The sequence below is a fragment of the Phyllobates terribilis genome, unplaced genomic scaffold, assembly GCF_046119375.1.
Source record: "Phyllobates terribilis strain yellow unplaced genomic scaffold, ASM4611937v1 Scaffold_11__3_contigs__length_659146591, whole genome shotgun sequence".
Taxonomy (NCBI): Eukaryota; Metazoa; Chordata; class Amphibia; order Anura; family Dendrobatidae; genus Phyllobates; species Phyllobates terribilis.
The window spans coordinates 651628623-651643156 of NW_027362771.1; the positions used below are offsets into that span (position 1 = coordinate 651628623).

The window sequence follows — 14534 nt, forward strand, 5'->3', positions numbered from 1 at the left end:
GATGCAGCACCCTCACACCCCCGGTGCAGCACCCTCGCACCCCCGCTGCAGCACCCCCGCTGCAGCACCCTCGCACCCCCGCTGCAGCACCATCGCACCCCGCTGCAGCACCCTAGCACCCCCGCTGCAGCACCCCCGCTGCAGCACCCTCGCACCCCCGATGCAGCACCCTAGCACCCCCGGTGCAGCACCCTCGCTGCAGCACCCCCGCACCCCCGGTGCAGCACCCTAGCACCCCCGCTGCAGCACCCCCGATGCAGCACCCTCGCACCCCCGCTGCAGCACCCTCGCACCCCCGCTGCAGCACCCCCGTTGCAGCACTCTCGCACCCCCGATGCAGCACCCTCGCTCCCCCGATGCAGCACCCTCGCACCCCCGCTGCAGCACCCTCGCTGCAGCACCCTCGCACCCCCGCTGCAGCACCCTCGCACCCCCGCTGCAGCACCCTCGCACCCCCGATGCAGCACCCTCGCACCCCCGCTGCAGCACCCTCGCACCCCCGATGCAGCACCCTCGCTCCCCCGATGCAGCACCCTCGCACCCCCGATGCAGCACCCTCGCACCCCCGATGCAGCACCCTCGCTCCCCCGATGCAGCACCCTCGCACCCCCGATGCAGCACCCTCGCTCCCCCGATGCAGCACCCTCGCACCCTCGCTGCAGCACCCTCGCACCCCCGATGCAGCACCCTCGCTCCCCCGATGCAGCACCCTCGCTCCCCCGATGCAGCACCCTCGCACCCCCGCTGCAGCACCCTCGCACCCCCGATGCAGCACCCTCGCTCCCCCGATGCAGCACCCTCGCTCCCCCGATGCAGCACCCTCGCTCCCCCGATGCAGCACCCTCGCTCCCCCGATGCAGCACCCTCGCACCCCCGATGCAGCACCCTCGCACCCCCGATGCAGCACCCTCGCTCCCCCGATGCAGCACCCTCGCACCCCCGCTGCAGCACCCTCGCACCCCCGATGCAGCACCCTCGCTCCCCCGATGCAGCACCCTCGCTCCCCCGATGCAGCACCCTCGCACCCCCGCTGCAGCACCCTCGCACCCCCGATGCAGCACCCTCGCTCCCCCGATGCAGCACCCTCGCTCCCCCGATGCAGCACCCTCGCTCCCCCGATGCAGCACCCTCGCTCCCCCGATGCAGCACCCTCGCACCCCCGCTGCAGCACCTCCGATGCACCTTGCACTTCCTGCTCGCCTGGTATTTATCTTCTCAAAAGCTAAAACGAAACCATTACATTAACCCTTTCCCGCACAGTATCACCACCAGCGAGTTTCTGTGTAAGGCCACGTCCCCAGTATCAGTATGTGGTCAGTATTCGGTCAGTATTTGTTCTCAGGAGTGGGTGATAGATGCAGAATTGGTGACTTGTTTCTATTCTACCTTTTCTCTGATTGTTCCTCACCGGGTTTTGGGTTCTGAGAAAAAATACTGACCGAATACTGACCAGATACTGATACTGGGGCCGTGGCCTAAGGGTAACACTGTCCCAGAGGTCGGTGTGAAGGGTTATTCTCTTCTCCGACTTTCATGTTAGAGCTGCGTAGCTCAGTGATTGGCTGCAGCGCTATTGACGTCACCACTGCAGCCTGTCATCAAATACCAGAGGCAGCGGTGAAGAGCATGGGCTGGCCCGGGCAGGGAGAGTGAAGACCCCTTTGTTATGCTTACCAGTGGGAGTCTACGAAGTAAAAAAATATTTCATTCCTGGAAATCCCTTTATTGAGTAATTTGAGCTGATAGCTCCTGCAGTAGCCAGCAGTGGCCACTGGGGGGAGAGCTGGTATAAGAAATAAGTGCACCCCCTCCAGACCCCCACACCCTGGCAGCAGTCTCTTCCCCTCCCTCCATTATGTTTCCACTGCCCCCTCCTTGCAGCAGTCTCTTCCCCTCCCTCCATGTGTCAGCTGTCTAGTTCTACCTGCTGTCTCGCCTCCTCCCTGCAGTCTCACTCCCTCAGGGGGGCCTCGCCCTGCGCTCTCCTCCCTCTGACACCTCCCAACAAGGCAAAAATAGAGAGACACCAAGAGACACAAGGAGAGAGACCTTCAGCGGGGGAGACCCCAACAGCTGCACCCTGGGGGGAGGGCCACAAGGTAGGACGAGCCCCGAACTCTACCGCCTACACCCCAACTTTACCTACTAACTTTTATCTCATAGCTGTCCCCTATATTCTGTAATGTACGCAGCCCCCGCATTACTCCCCTATATTCTGTAATGTACGCAGCCCCCGCATTACTCCCCTATATTCTGTAATGTACGCAGCCCCCGCATTACTCCCCTATATTCTGTAATGTACGCAGCCCCCGCATTACTCCCCTATATTCTGTAATGTACGCAGCCCCCGCATTACTCCCCTATATTCTGTAATGTACGCAGCCCCCGCATTACTCCCCTATATTCTGTAATGTACGTAGCCCCCGTATTACTCCCCTACATTCTGTAATGTACGTAGCCCCCGTATTACTCCCCTACATTCTGTAATGTACAAGGCCCCCGTATTACCCCCCGTCTAATGTACACAGCCCCCGTATTACCCCCCGTCTAATGTACACAGCCCCCGTATTACCCCCCATCTAATGTACACAGCCCCCGTATTACCCCCCGTCTAATGTACACAGCCCCCGTATTACCCCCGTCTAATGTACAAGGCCCCCGTATTACCCCCTGTCTAATGTACACAGCCCCCGTATTACCCCCCATCTAATGTACACAGCCCCCGTATAACCCCCCATCTAATGTACAAGGCCCCCGTATTACCCCCCGTCTAATGTACACAGCCCCCGTATTACCCCCTCGTCTACTGTACACAGCCCCCGTATTACCCCCCGTCTAATGTACAAGGCCCCCGTATTACCCCCCGTCTAATGTACACAGCCCCCGTATTACCCCCGTCTAATGTACACAGCCCCCGTATTACCCCCCGTCTAATGTACACAGCCCCCGTATTACCCCCCGTCTAATGTACACAGCCCCCGTATTACCCCCCGTCTAATGTACAAGGCCCCCGTATTACCCCCTCGTCTACTGTACACAGCCCCCGTATTACCCCCCGTCTAATGTACAAGGCCCCCGTATTACCCCCCGTCTAATGTACACAGCCCCCGTATTACCCCCGTCTAATGTACACAGCCCCCGTATTACCCCCCGTCTAATGTACACAGCCCCCGTATTACCCCCCGTCTAATGTACACGGCCCCCGTATTACCCCCCGTCTAATGTACACAGCCCCCGTATTACCCCCCGTCTAATGTACACAGCCCCCGTATTACCCCCCGTCTAATGTACACAGCCCCCGTATTACCCCCCGTCTAATGTACACAGCCCCCGTATTACCCCCCGTCTAATGTACACAGCCCCCGTATTACCCCCCGTCTAATGTACACAGCCCCCGTATTACCCCCCGTCTAATGTACAAGGCCCCCGTATTACCCCCCATCTAATGTACACAGCCCCCGTATTACCCCCCGTCTAATGTACAAGGCCCCCGTATTACCCCCCGTCTACTGTACACAGCCCCCGTATTACCCCCCGTCTAATGTACACAGCCCCCGTATTACCCCCCATCTAATGTACACAGCCCCCGTATTACCCCCCATCTAATGTACACAGCCCCCGTATTACCCCCTCGTCTACTGTACACAGCCCCCGTATTACCCCCCGTCTAATGTACACAGCCCCCGTATTACCCCCTCGTCTACTGTACACAGCCCCCGTATTACCCCCCGTCTAATGTACACAGCCCCCGTATTACCCCCCGTCTAATGTACACAGCCCCCGTATTACCCCCCATCTAATGTACAAGGCCCCGGTATTACCCCCCATCTAATGTACACAGCCCCCGTATTACCCCCCGTCTACTGTACAAGGCCCCGGTATTACCCCCCATCTAATGTACACGGCCCCCGTATTACCCCCATCTAATGTACACAGCCCCCGTATTACCCCCCATCTAATGTACAAGGCCCCCGTATTACCCCCCGTCTAATGTACAAGGCCCCGGTATTACCCCCCATCTAATGTACAAGGCCCCCGTATTACCCCCCGTCTAATGTACAAGGCCCCGGTATTACCCCCCATCTAATGTACACAGCCCCCGTATTACCCCCCATCTAATGTACACAGCCCCCGTATTACCCCCCGTCTAATGTACAAGGCCCCCGTATTACCCCCCATCTAATGTACACAGCCCCCGTATTACCCCCCGTCTAATGTACAAGGCCCCCGTATTACCCCCCGTCTAATGTACACAGCCACCGTATTACCCCCCGTCTAATGTACACAGCCCCCGTATTACCCCCCGTCTAATGTACACAGCCCCCGTATTACCCCCCCGTCTAATGTACAAGGCCCCCGTATTACCCCCCATCTAATGTACACAGCCCCCGTATTACCCCCCATCTAATGTACAAGGCCCCCGTATTACCCCCCGTCTAATGTACAAGGCCCCCGTATTACCCCCCGTCTAATGTACACAGCCCCCGTATTACCCCCCATCTAATGTACAAGGCCCCCGTATTACCCCCGTCTAATGTACACAGCCCCCGTATTACCCCCCGTCTAATGTACACAGCCCCCGTATTACCCCCCGTCTAATGTACAAGGCCCCCGTATTACCCCCCATCTAATGTACAAGGCCCCCGTATTACCCCCCGTCTAATGTACAAGGCCCCCGTATTACCCCCCATCTAATGTACACAGCCCCCGTATTACCCCCCATCTAATGTACAAGGCCCCCGTATTACCCCCCGTCTAATGTACAAGGCCCCCGTATTACCCCCCGTCTAATGTACACAGCCCCCGTATTACCCCCCCGTCTAATGTACACAGCCCCCGTATTACCCCCCATCTAATGTACAAGGCCCCCGTATTACCCCCCGTCTAATGTACAAGGCCCCCGTATTACCCCCCGTCTAATGTACACGGCCCCCGTATTACCGTCCATCTAATGTACACAGCCCCCGTATTACCCCCTCGTCTACTGTACACAGCCCCCGTATTACCCCCCGTCTAATGTACACAGCCCCCGTATTACCCCCCGTCTAATGTACACAGCCCCCGTATTACCCCCCCGTCTAATGTACACAGCCCCAGTATTACCCCCCGTCTAATATACAAGGCCCCCGTATTACCCCCCCGTCTAATGTACACAGCCCCCGTATTCCCCCCGTCTAATGTACACGGCCCCCGTATTACCCCCCGTCTAATGTACACGGCCCCCGTATTACCCCCCGTCTACTGTACACAGCCCCCGTATTACCCCCCTTCTAATGTACAAGGCCCCCGTATTACCCCCCATCTAATGTACACGGCCCCCGTATTACCCCCCGTCTAATGTACACAGCCCCCGTATTACCCCCCGTCTAATGTACACAGCCCCCGTATTACCCCCCGTCTAATGTACACAGCCCCCGTATTACCCCCGTCTAATGTACACAGCCCCCGTATTACCCCGTATAATGTACACAGCCCCCGTATTACCCCCCGTCTACTGTACAAGGCCCCCGTATTACCCCCGTCTAATGTACAAGGCCCCCGTATTACCCCCCGTCTAATGTACACAGCCCCCGTATTACCCCCCGTCTAATGTACACAGCCCCCGTATTACCCCGTATAATGTACACAGCCCCCGTATTACCCCCCGTCTACTGTACAAGGCCCCCGTATTACCCCCCGTCTAATGTACACAGCCCCCGTATTACCCCCCGTCTAATGTACACAGCCCCCGTATTACCCCCCGTTTACTGTACACAGCCCCCGTATTACCCTCCGTCTAATGTACACAGCCCCCGTATTACCCCCCGTCTACTGTACACAGCCCCCGTATTACCCCCCGTCTAATGTACACAGCCCCCGTATTACCCCCCGTCTACTGTACACAGCCCCCGTATTACCCCCCGTCTAATGTACAAGGCCCCCGTATTACCCCCGTCTAATGTACAAGGCCCCCGTATTACCCCCCGTCTAATGTACAAGGCCCCCGTATTACCCCCGTCTAATGTACAAGGCCCCCGTATTACCCCCATCTAATGTACAAGGCCCCCGTATTACCCCCCGTCTAATGTACACGGCCCCCGTATTACCCCCCATCTAATGTACAAGGCCCCCGTATTACCCCCCGTCTAATGTACACGGCCCCCGTATTACCCCCCGTCTAATGTACACGGCCCCCGTATTACCCCCCGTCTAATGTACACGGCCCCCGTATTACCCCCCGTCTACTGTACACAGCCTCCGTATTACCCCCCGTCTAATGTACAAGGCCCCCGTATTACCCCCCGTCTAATGTACAAGGCCCCCGTATTACCCCCCGTCTAATGTACACGGCCCCCGTATTACCCCCCGTCTAATGTACAAGGCCCCCGTATTACCCCCCGTCTACTGTACACAGCCCCCGTATTACCCCCCGTCTAATGTACACAGCCCCCGTATTACCCCCGTCTAATGTACAAGGCCCCGGTATTACCCCCCATCTAATGTACAAGGCCCCCGTATTACCCCCCGTCTAATGTACAAGGCCCCCATATTACCCCCCGTCTAATGTACACAGCCCCCGTATTACCCCCCGTCTAATGTACAAGGCCCCCGTATTACCCCCCGTCTAATGTACAAGGCCCCCGTATTACCCCCCGTCTAATGTACACAGCCCCCGTATTACCCCCCGTCTAATGTACACAGCCCCCGTATTACCCCCCGTCTACTGTACACAGCCTCCGTATTACCCCCCGTCTAATGTACAAGGCCCCCGTATTACCCCCCGTCTAATGTACACAGCCCCCGTATTACCCCCGTCTAATGTACACAGCCCCCGTATTACCCCCCGTCTAATGTACAAGGCCCCCGTATTACCCCCCGTCTAATGTACACAGCCCCCGTATTACCCCCGTCTAATGTACACAGCCCCCGTATTACCCCCGTCTAATGTACACGGCCCCCGTATTACCCCCGTCTAATGTACACAGCCCCCGTATTACCCCCGTCTAATGTACACAGCCCCCGTATTACCCCCGTCTAATGTACACAGCCCCCGTATTACCCCGCGTCTAATGTACAAGGCCTCCGTATTACCCCCCGTCTAATGTACAAGGCCCCCGTATTACCCCCCGTCTAATGTACACAGCCCCCGTATTACCCCCGTCTAATGTACACAGCCCCCGTATTACCCCCCGTCTACTGTACACAGCCTCCGTATTACCCCCCGTCTACTGTACACAGCCCCCGTATTACCCCCGTCTAATGTACACAGCCCCCGTATTACCCCCCGTCTAATGTACACAGCCCCCGTATTACCCCCCGTCTAATGTACACAGCCCCCGTATTACCCCCCGTCTACTGTACACAGCCTCCGTATTACCCCCCGTCTAATGTACAAGGCCCCCGTATTACCCCCCGTCTAATGTACAAGGCCCCCGTATTACCCCCCGTCTAATGTACACGGCCCCCGTATTACCCCCCGTCTAATGTACACAGCCCCCGTATTACCCCCCGTCTAATGTACACGGCCCCCGTATTACCCCCATCTAATGTACAAGGCCCCCGTATTACCCCCCGTCTAATGTACACGGCCCCCGTATTACCCCCCATCTAATGTACAAGGCCCCCGTATTACCCCCCGTCTAATGTACACGGCCCCCGTATTACCCCCCGTCTAATGTACACGGCCCCCGTATTACCCCCCGTCTAATGTACACGGCCCCCGTATTACCCCCCGTCTACTGTACACAGCCTCCGTATTACCCCCCGTCTAATGTACAAGGCCCCCGTATTACCCCCCGTCTAATGTACAAGGCCCCCGTATTACCCCCCGTCTAATGTACACGGCCCCCGTATTACCCCCCGTCTAATGTACAAGGCCCCCGTATTACCCCCCGTCTACTGTACACAGCCCCCGTATTACCCCCCGTCTAATGTACACAGCCCCCGTATTACCCCCGTCTAATGTACAAGGCCCCGGTATTACCCCCCATCTAATGTACAAGGCCCCCGTATTACCCCCCGTCTAATGTACAAGGCCCCCATATTACCCCCCGTCTAATGTACACAGCCCCCGTATTACCCCCCGTCTAATGTACAAGGCCCCCGTATTACCCCCCGTCTAATGTACAAGGCCCCCGTATTACCCCCCGTCTAATGTACACAGCCCCCGTATTACCCCCCGTCTAATGTACACAGCCCCCGTATTACCCCCCGTCTACTGTACACAGCCTCCGTATTACCCCCCGTCTAATGTACAAGGCCCCCGTATTACCCCCCGTCTAATGTACACAGCCCCCGTATTACCCCCGTCTAATGTACACAGCCCCCGTATTACCCCCCGTCTAATGTACAAGGCCCCCGTATTACCCCCCGTCTAATGTACACAGCCCCCGTATTACCCCCGTCTAATGTACACAGCCCCCGTATTACCCCCGTCTAATGTACACGGCCCCCGTATTACCCCCGTCTAATGTACACAGCCCCCGTATTACCCCCGTCTAATGTACACAGCCCCCGTATTACCCCCGTCTAATGTACACAGCCCCCGTATTACCCCGCGTCTAATGTACAAGGCCTCCGTATTACCCCCCGTCTAATGTACAAGGCCCCCGTATTACCCCCCGTCTAATGTACACAGCCCCCGTATTACCCCCGTCTAATGTACACAGCCCCCGTATTACCCCCCGTCTACTGTACACAGCCTCCGTATTACCCCCCGTCTACTGTACACAGCCCCCGTATTACCCCCGTCTAATGTACACAGCCCCCGTATTACCCCGCGTCTAATGTACAAGGCCTCCGTATTACCCCCCGTCTAATGTACAAGGCCCCCGTATTACCCCCCGTCTAATGTACACAGCCCCCGTATTACCCCCGTCTAATGTACACAGCCCCCGTATTACCCCCCGTCTACTGTACACAGCCTCCGTATTACCCCCCGTCTACTGTACACAGCCCCCGTATTACCCCCGTCTAATGTACACAGCCCCCGTATTACCCCCCGTCTAATGTACACAGCCCCCGTATTACCCCCCGTCTAATGTACACAGCCCCCGTATTACCCCCCGTCTACTGTACACAGCCTCCGTATTACCCCCCGTCTAATGTACAAGGCCCCCGTATTACCCCCCGTCTAATGTACAAGGCCCCCGTATTACCCCCCGTCTAATGTACACGGCCCCCGTATTACCCCCCGTCTAATGTACACAGCCCCCGTATTACCCCCCGTCTAATGTACACGGCCCCCGTATTACCCCCCGTCTACTGTACACAGCCCCCGTATTACCCTCCGTCTAATGTACACAGCCCCCGTATTACCCCCGTCTAATGTACACAGCCCCCGTATTACCCCCCGTCTACTGTACACAGCCTCCGTATTACCCCCCGTCTAATGTACAAGGCCCCCGTATTACCCCCCGTCTAATGTACACAGCCCCTGTATTACCCCCCGTCTAATGTACAAGGCCCCGGTATTACCCCCCGTCTAATGTACAAGGCCCCGGTATTACCCCCCGTCTAATGTACAAGGCCCCGGTATTACCCCCCGTCTAATGTACAAGGCCCCGGTATTACCCCCCGTCTAATGTGCACAGCCCCCGTATTACCCCCCGTCTAATGTACACAGCCCCCGTATTACCCCCCGTCTAATGTACAAGGCCCCGGTATTACCCCCCGTCTAATGTACAAGGCCCCGGTATTACCCCCCGTCTAATGTACACAGCCCCCGTATTACCCCCCATCTAATGTACAAGGCCCCCGTATTACCCCCCGTCTAATGTACAAGGCCCCCGTATTACCCCCCGTCTAATGTACAAGGCCCCCGTATTACCCCCCGTCTAAAGTACAAGGCCCCCGTATTACCCCTGTCTAATGTACACAGCCCCCGTATTACCCCCCGTCTAATGTACAAGGCCCCGGTATTACCCCCCGTCTAATGTACAAGGCCCCGGTATTACCCCCCGTCTAATGTACACAGCCCCCGTATTACCCCCCGTCTAATGTACAAGGCCCCCGTATTACCCCCCGTCTAATGTACAAGGCCCCGGTATTACCCCCCGTCTAATGTACACAGCCCCCGTATTACCCCCCGTCTAATGTACAAGGCCCCCGTATTACCCCCCGTCTAATGTACAAGGCCCCCGTATTACCCCCCGTCTAATGTACAAGGCCCCCGTATTACCCCCCGTCTAATGTACAAGGCCCCCGTATTACCCCCGTCTAATGTACAAGGCCCCCGTATTACCCCCGTCTAATGTACAAGGCCCCCGTATTACCCCCCGTCTAATGTACACAGCCCCCGTATTACCCCCCGTCTAATGTACACAGCCCCCGTATTACCCCCCGTCTAATGTGCACAGCCCCCGTATTACCTCCGTCTAATGTACACAGCCCCCGTATTACCCCCCGTCTAATGTACACAGCCCCCGTATTACCCCCCCGTCTAATGTACACAGCCCCCGTATTACCCCCCGTCTACTGTACACAGCCCCCGTATTACCCCCCATGTAATGTACACAGCCCCCGTATTACCCCCCGTCTAATGTACACAGCCCCCGTATTACCCCTCGTCTACTGTACACAGCCCCCGTATTACCCCCCATGTAATGTACACGGCCCCCGTATTACCCCCCGTCTAATGTACAAGGCCCCCGTATTACCCCCCGTCTAATGTACACAGCCCCCGTATTACCCCCCGTCTAATGTACACAGCCCCCGTATTACCCCCCGTCTAATGTGCACAGCCCCCGTATTACCCCCCGTCTAATGTACAAGGCCCCCGTATTACCCCCTCGTCTACTGTACACAGCCCCCGTATTACCCCCCGTCTAATGTGCACAGCCCCCGTATTACCCCCCGTCTAATGTACAAGGCCCCCGTATTACCCCCCCATCTAATGTACAAGGCCCCCGTATTACCCCCCGTCTAATGTACACAGCCCCCGTATTACCCCCCGTCTAATGTACACAGCCCCCGTATTACCCCCCATCTAATGTACAAGGCCCCCGTATTACCCCCCGTCTAATGTACAAGGCCCCCGTATTACCCCCCGTCTAATGTACAAGGCCCCCGTATTACCCCCCCATCTAATGTACAAGGCCCCCGTATTACCCCCCGTCTAATGTACACAGCCCCCGTATTACCCCCCGTCTAATGTACAAGGCCCCCGTATTACCCCCCGTCTAATGTACACAGCCCCCGTATTACCCCCCGTCTAATGTACACAGCCCCCGTATTACCCCCCGTCTAATGTACACGGCCCCCGTATTACCCCCCGTCTAATGTACACAGCCCCCGTATTACCCCCCGTCTAATGTACACGGCCCCCGTATTACCCCCCGTCTACTGTACACAGCCCCCGTATTACCCTCCGTCTAATGTACACAGCCCCCGTATTACCCCCGTCTAATGTACACAGCCCCCGTATTACCCCCCGTCTACTGTACACAGCCTCCGTATTACCCCCCGTCTAATGTACAAGGCCCCCGTATTACCCCCCGTCTAATGTACACAGCCCCTGTATTACCCCCCGTCTAATGTACAAGGCCCCGGTATTACCCCCCGTCTAATGTACAAGGCCCCGGTATTACCCCCCGTCTAATGTACAAGGCCCCGGTATTACCCCCCGTCTAATGTACAAGGCCCCGGTATTACCCCCCGTCTAATGTGCACAGCCCCCGTATTACCCCCCGTCTAATGTACACAGCCCCCGTATTACCCCCCGTCTAATGTACAAGGCCCCGGTATTACCCCCCGTCTAATGTACAAGGCCCCGGTATTACCCCCCGTCTAATGTACACAGCCCCCGTATTACCCCCCATCTAATGTACAAGGCCCCCGTATTACCCCCCGTCTAATGTACAAGGCCCCCGTATTACCCCCCGTCTAATGTACAAGGCCCCCGTATTACCCCCCGTCTAAAGTACAAGGCCCCCGTATTACCCCTGTCTAATGTACACAGCCCCCGTATTACCCCCCGTCTAATGTACAAGGCCCCGGTATTACCCCCCGTCTAATGTACAAGGCCCCGGTATTACCCCCCGTCTAATGTACACAGCCCCCGTATTACCCCCCGTCTAATGTACAAGGCCCCCGTATTACCCCCCGTCTAATGTACAAGGCCCCGGTATTACCCCCCGTCTAATGTACACAGCCCCCGTATTACCCCCCGTCTAATGTACACAGCCCCCGTATTACCCCCCGTCTAATGTACAAGGCCCCCGTATTACCCCCCGTCTAATGTACAAGGCCCCCGTATTACCCCCCGTCTAATGTACACAGCCCCCGTATTACCCCCCGTCTAATGTACAAGGCCCCCGTATTACCCCCCGTCTAATGTACAAGGCCCCCGTATTACCCCCCGTCTAATGTACAAGGCCCCCGTATTACCCCCCGTCTAATGTACAAGGCCCCCGTATTACCCCCGTCTAATGTACAAGGCCCCCGTATTACCCCCGTCTAATGTACAAGGCCCCCGTATTACCCCCCGTCTAATGTACACAGCCCCCGTATTACCCCCCGTCTAATGTACACAGCCCCCGTATTACCCCCCGTCTAATGTGCACAGCCCCCGTATTACCTCCGTCTAATGTACACAGCCCCCGTATTACCCCCCGTCTAATGTACACAGCCCCCGTATTACCCCCCCGTCTAATGTACACAGCCCCCGTATTACCCCCCGTCTACTGTACACAGCCCCCGTATTACCCCCCATGTAATGTACACAGCCCCCGTATTACCCCCCGTCTAATGTACACAGCCCCCGTATTACCCCTCGTCTACTGTACACAGCCCCCGTATTACCCCCCATGTAATGTACACGGCCCCCGTATTACCCCCCGTCTAATGTACAAGGCCCCCGTATTACCCCCCGTCTAATGTACACAGCCCCCGTATTACCCCCCGTCTAATGTACACAGCCCCCGTATTACCCCCCGTCTAATGTGCACAGCCCCCGTATTACCCCCCGTCTAATGTACAAGGCCCCCGTATTACCCCCTCGTCTACTGTACACAGCCCCCGTATTACCCCCCGTCTAATGTGCACAGCCCCCGTATTACCCCCCGTCTAATGTACAAGGCCCCCGTATTACCCCCCCATCTAATGTACAAGGCCCCCGTATTACCCCCCGTCTAATGTACAAGGCCCCCGTATTACCCCCCCATCTAATGTACACAGCCCCCGTATTACCCCCCGTCTAATGTGCACAGCCCCCGTATTACCCCCCGTCTAATGTACAAGGCCCCCGTATTACCCCCTCGTCTACTGTACACAGCCCCCGTATTACCCCCCGTCTAATGTGCACAGCCCCCGTATTACCCCCCGTCTAATGTACAAGGCCCCCGTATTACCCCCCCATCTAATGTACAAGGCCCCCGTATTACCCCCCGTCTAATGTACAAGGCCCCCATATTACCCCCCGTCTAATGTACACAGCCCCCGTATTACCCCCCGTCTAATGTACACAGCCCCCGTATTACCCCCCATCTAATGTACAAGGCCCCCGTATTACCCCCCGTCTAATGTACAAGGCCCCCGTATTACCCCCCGTCTAATGTACAAGGCCCCCGTATTACCCCCCCATCTAATGTACAAGGCCCCCGTATTACCCCCCGTCTAATGTACACAGCCCCCGTATTACCCCCCGTCTAATGTACAAGGCCCCCGTATTACCCCCCGTCTAATGTACACAGCCCCCGTATTACCCCCCGTCTAATGTACACAGCCCCCGTATTACCCCCCGTCTAATGTACACGGCCCCCGTATTACCCCCCGTCTAATGTACACAGCCCCCGTATTACCCCCCGTCTAATGTACACAGCCCCCGTATTACCCCCCGTCTAATGTACACAGCCCCCGTATTACCCCCCGTCTAATGTACACAGCCCCCGTATTACCCCCCGTCTAATGTACAAGGCCCCCGTATTACCCCCCATCTAATGTACACAGCCCCCGTATTACCCCCCGTCTAATGTACACAGCCCCCGTATTACCCCCCGTCTAATGTACAAGGCCCCCGTATTACCCCCCGTCTACTGTACACAGCCCCCGTATTACCCCCCGTCTAATGTACACAGCCCCCGTATTACCCCCCATCTAATGTACACAGCCCCCGTATTACCCCCCATCTAATGTACACAGCCCCCGTATTACCCCCTCGTCTACTGTACACAGCCCCCGTATTACCCCCCGTCTAATGTACACAGCCCCCGTATTACCCCCTCGTCTACTGTACACAGCCCCCGTATTACCCCCCGTCTAATGTACACAGCCCCCGTATTACCCCCCGTCTAATGTACACAGCCCCCGTATTACCCCCCATCTAATGTACAAGGCCCCGGTATTACCCCCCATCTAATGTACACAGCCCCCGTATTACCCCCCGTCTAATGTACACAGCCCCCGTATTACCCCCCGTCTAATGTACACAGCCCCCGTATTACCCCCCGTCTAATGTACAAGGCCCCCGTATTACCCCCCATCTAATGTACACAGCCCCCGTATTACCCCCCGTCTAATGTACACAGCCCCCGTATTACCCCCCGTCTAATGTACAA

The 14534-nt window shown here is 57.0% G+C and overlaps 1 protein-coding gene across 2 annotated transcripts in view; it reads left to right on the top strand.

Moving 5' to 3' along the window:
* Positions 1-1862: 1862 nt before the first annotated feature.
* The window catches only part of LOC141167187 (phospholipid scramblase 1-like), a 75806-nt gene continuing 63134 nt past the window's right edge, over positions 1863-14534 (top strand). Inside the window, exon 1 of one of the 2 annotated variants that reach the window (XM_073654610.1) lies at positions 1863-2099. The gene's annotated coding sequence lies outside the window, so the exon portion shown is untranslated. The remainder of the gene's footprint in view (positions 2100-14534) is intronic. The other variant, XM_073654611.1, reaches the window with a different exon arrangement.